General features: G+C 38.9%; 2 long non-coding RNA genes across 2 annotated transcripts; both read left to right on the top strand.

Annotated features, from left to right (window-relative positions):
• The first annotated feature begins 2,240 nt into the window (after positions 1 to 2,240).
• Positions 2,241 to 3,038, top strand: LOC133450881 (uncharacterized). Its single transcript, XR_009783131.1, has 3 exons — positions 2,241 to 2,325; positions 2,788 to 2,881; positions 2,972 to 3,038. It is a non-coding gene; the product is annotated as an uncharacterized LOC133450881 (long non-coding RNA).
• Positions 3,039 to 3,341: 303 nt separating this feature from the next.
• On the top strand, positions 3,342 to 4,050 carry LOC133450875 (uncharacterized). The gene is made up of 3 exons (XR_009783129.1): positions 3,342 to 3,405; positions 3,549 to 3,611; positions 3,720 to 4,050. It is a non-coding gene; the product is annotated as an uncharacterized LOC133450875 (long non-coding RNA).
• The last annotated feature ends 862 nt before the right edge of the window (positions 4,051 to 4,912 follow it).

Genomic DNA, 4,912 nt, shown 5'->3' with positions numbered 1-4,912 from the left:
TCAACAAAGTACAAATATAAAGTTTTTCTTGATCGTTTTGGCCCATTTTTCCATTCACAGTTTACTTTTTCAAAACAGCTCACACAAAGCCCTTAACAGAAGCTGAAATAACCAAAACACTTTATGATATTTGCAGAATGACACCACTTTCTCAAAACTTGTCACACATCCATCAAAACCAAACTTTTCCATCAAAACCTAGAATTTTTTCTCAATTGAACATGTGTGTTTTCTCATTTATTTACTGTAACGATGGATAACAAAATTGAAACCACAGCTATCAATACCAACTTTTGTTCAACACCCTCATAGTATTGACTATTTTACAACTGACAACATACTACAATTTGGGTTTTGTATTGAGCACTCTAACTTAGTTATATAACTTAGAAATATACTGTCTCAGAGTATTTACAGTAAAATCAGAAAATGTGTATACAGTAAAATATTGTAGATCTGTTTTTGTATTGCTGAAGTTCCTGTCAACACCATTGATTTACATTTGTACTACTGTGTACAAAATGTCAAGATTCTGACAGAAAAATATTTATTGCAGTACTTGTCACATGCACGTAATCAAAATGACAGGGTTCAATATGCACTACAACAAAGGTCAATTGTCAAAGAAAGTATTGTAAATGAAACACAATCAAATGAAACCCTGTAAATATGAAAAAAATAAAAATACAGGAAAATTACGCATTGTCGACACGGGCCTGACGATCAGGCCACATGTCCTCGTCCACGTCCTCCTCCATCCATGCTTGGTGTCAACTTCAAGCTATTGACCTCTTTGATAGGTTGAGGACTACTTGCTTTGTTTTGCAAAGAGAGTTCACACAGGTGCTGATATTTTTTTAGAATTGAGAGAGCAGTTCCAATTGGCTGCTACAAAGTGTCTGCAATGTGTTGCCATGGTAAATCAGTTATGTTTTGTGTCTCTTTGTGAGAAGTGTGTTAACTGTTTTGAAAAGTGTATTACAGTAAAAGTCAAAGAAAATTGTGTGAAAGCAATGAGAAATAGTTAACCGATTCGCCAGAGAGGACTCTTGCTGTGCAAAGAAGGTGTGAGCATTAGATAAAGTTGACCCATGATGTGCAAAATGTGTCAAAGCAATCGAGAAAAACTGTAGTCTTTCTCTGACTCTTGTGCTTGGAGACCAATGAGCTCACCTGCTGCTTTCTATAGTGTAGATACACCTGATTGGTGTGTCTACATTTAAGCAAACAAGTGTTTGCACACCTGATGACTGTGTTGAACCAACTGGTTGGACGGTGTGCTAATTTGACAGTCAGTGCTTTGGTATTGCAAAGAAGTGACTTTATGATAGATTTTTGTGTCTAATGTACGTTTAGTGTGTTTAGTGTTTTGAAAATCACTGTGTGTAGAGTTTTGCAACAAGTGGGAGGTTGACAATGTGCTTATAGTTGTGCAAATATGGGCTGATGTTTTGCTTCTTGAGTGTAAGGTTTTGCTAATAGTGTACTACTTTTAATTTTAGTGTGTAAGCAATCGAAAAAAACTGTAATGCCTACGTTAGGTCTTAAGTCCAACGTAATAAATGAATTCTGAATTTCCTCTCTGGAGATCTGGTATCTCAGGCCTTTACTGCAGTCACCTTCAGCTGCTGCTGTTTACGGGCCTTTCTGCCTTCATGTTTGTCTTCAATTACTAAAAAGCTTAGGGTGCGTCCCAATACTCCCCCTCGCCCTCCTTTTCTTCCCTAACCCTAACTTTTGCGCGTTCCCGTGAAGGTAGTGGTGTCCCAATTCCTCTTTTCACCAAGGGGGAGGGGGCATAACGAGGGCTAGGGGCTGAGAATAGCCCCTTCAAATCGAGGGATTTCAGATGCTGACTTGGCGAGCGAGGGGGTATGAAGATTTCCCAGAATGCTTTTCGTCGTCATTTGCGGACTGAATCAAAAAAAAAAACATGGAGGACATTTCTGTTTTTTTTGGGAGTAAAATCAATATTTTGAGTTAGTTTCTGCATAAAAATGCATTTTGATTACATTTCTCGGCGCAAACCGATATTTTACTTTCATAATATTCACTCAGTGAATGTACATCATCCCTTTTTTGTCCGTTGTTCGCTAAGATCGCGCCGGAATATGGTTACGTAAGCTACGTAAGCTACGCCGTAGGCTACGTAAGCTACGCCGTAGGGTCCGTAAGCTACGCCGTAGGCTGCGTCTATTTAAAGCTCGCCGACCGAGGAAAACATGCTTTACAGACTCGTCTCGATTTTGAGCAAGCAAGCATTTTTTCATTTTTTTGAGTCAAATGGCGAACCGCAAAGAGCAGGAGGATATTGAACCCACAAATGTAAGTATAATGTCCCATGGAATTAAAAAAATCACAGTGCTTTTGTATGTTTTAACAGTTTGAACAGTACATAGAAATACCACATTGTTTATTGTTTATTTTTAATACCAAAGAGTGAAATTACCGGAGTCAAATTACTTGTTGGACAATGTTAGAACCTGGCCAATAAAGCTGATTCTGATTCTGAGTTAACGTAAGATAATGTGGCTGTTGATGACGAGTCGGGTAGATAACATTGCTGTGTCCTGTTAACTACTCGTTAACTCTCATATTTTCTACAAATTTGTTGTATATTTCACATTACTATAAGGCAGCAACGTTATTTGGGGGGGGGGGGGGGGTTACGAAGTAATAACGTCGCTTGCTGCCTTGTTATCATAGTTCAAACGTTTTCTTTTTGTTGTTTGTTTGTTTTTTTTTACGAGGACGTTTGTGCATTGCAGTAATCACATTTCATTCCAGGGACTCCGGATCAGGTCCGACACCTAATAAGCTTTAGGATTACCAACGAGGAGAATTTTACAAAGAAGAAATATGCTGCTAAACCACTGTGGGAGTGAGTGATCTAGCTATCTGCTTGCAGAATATCTGTGATGGGGTCCTTAACCATGGTATAACTACTATTCATCACTGTTTTCTGTTACAGGAAACTCATCAAAGAGCTGGAACTGGAGGGAAAGGTGACCACAGCACAAATTGGCAAAAAATTGGAAAATCTTAAAAAAAATATAAGGTAAGCAATGGTTATGGTAAGTAATATTATCTGCTGAAGAGATGATGCTTAACAAAAAAAAATCCATGTAAAGTATTTATTAATAATCTTCTGTAAATTGTGTGTGTGTGTGTGTGTGTGTGTGTGTGTGTGTGTGTGTGTGTGTGTGTGTGTGTGTGTGTGTGTGTGTGTGTGTGTGTGTGTGTGTGTGTGTGTGTGTGTGTGTGTGCTCCGGGACAGACAGTGGGGAGGCCACAGCAGCCTCATGGCCTTTCTACGAAGATATGCATGAGCTTTTGGGGTCCAGACCTTCAATCCAGCCTCCATGTTCGTTGGCGTCTTATGAAGATCCCTCGCAAATACTCATGGTAAGTTTAGCAGTAAAAAAGCACAATCTTATTCCCCAGTCCTTCTTCCAATAGCTAGCTTGTGCTACGACCGGTGGTTCCTCCTGATTGTGAGTGATACGACACTACAGTACCTGAAGATCTAACTGTTATTTTCTTTTCAGAACATAATCGACCCTCCATCCTCACCGGTGTCCTCTCTGACAAATTCAGAGGAAAGCACAGAGGTAATTTTTATTTATACAGTGATAATGAACCTGGTATGGTGTTGTGGGTGTGTATGATAGTCCAGTCATGTGTGTAATCAACATGTGTATCCATCTTTTTTATCTCAGAACACTTTGGAAGACGCCAGCACATCGGCCTCAAGCTCTGCCTCACCAGCTGGAAGAGGAAGCTGGAAGCTTCAGGCATCAGGTCCACTTTCCCCCCGATCCCCCCAAAAAAAAGAAACTCTCTATGCAGGACTTCCTTCAAGCTGAGGCCGCCAAAGAAGACAGAAGATGTCAAAAGAATGAAGAACACATGGACAGGTTCCTGAACCTTTTAGAGAAAATGGTGGACCAGACACCTCATCAGCAGTAGCAGCACATACACTGCAATTTTTTTTTTTGTACATATTTCTGTGCAAATTTTTTTATATGGAACAGCACCTTTCTTTGTTCTGCGTGCAATGTTTACTTTTTTTCTTTTTAAAAATGTTATTTGAATATAGCAAATAAAGCCTTTTTTACTGCGGATTCTCTCACTATCCTTATTTTACTATTGATCTTGTTGTACAGTTTATAATTTGAGACATTACCTTACTTTGAGAAACCCCAGAAGAGAAAACTGTTGTGAAACAAGTTTTATTAGACAATTTAAAAGTATTTCCAAGTGAGTAAAACCACACAAGTACAAAACTATATGAAGAACATATGGACAGGTTCCTGAACCTTTTAGAGAAAATGGTGGACAGGACACCTCATCAGCAGTAGCAGCACATACACTGCAAACTTTTTTTTTTGTAAATATTTCTGTGCACATTTTTTTATATGGAATATAAGTGCCATATTAACAGCACTACAGCTGAAATTAAAACAGCTTTTGGCTCTCAGCTTCCTGATCAGGGTAGGGATGGAAACGAGGGGTAGGGGGAGAATTGGGACAGGCACCTGGGCCAAGTGCCCTAGATTTCAAGTGCCCTAAAATCTCCCCCTTCTTTTTTAGGGCTTAGGGAAGAAAAGAAGTGCGAGTGGAGAAAAGAAGGGCGAGTGAAGGAGAATTGGGATTGGCCCTTAGTCTTCTGGAGATCTGGAAAGTGGCTTGACCATTGGAGAAAATACTTTTATTTGCCTTCAAAAAAGTCTTTACTTGTTTTCTCAGTACGTTTAGGATCATTATAAACTGCTGTGTGAATCAGTTTTGTAGCAATTTTCTGAATGTGAGCAGAGAGGTATAGTCTCATCTAAGAACTTGTTAGGCTATATTCTTTATTTTTAATATCAAAATAATTTAAATGATTTTAAAGAAAACAGGATGAATTAGT

Source organism: Cololabis saira, chromosome 1, assembly GCF_033807715.1.
Source record: "Cololabis saira isolate AMF1-May2022 chromosome 1, fColSai1.1, whole genome shotgun sequence".
Taxonomy (NCBI): domain Eukaryota; kingdom Metazoa; phylum Chordata; class Actinopteri; order Beloniformes; family Belonidae; genus Cololabis; species Cololabis saira.
This window is presented reverse-complemented; position numbering and strand designations above follow the sequence as displayed.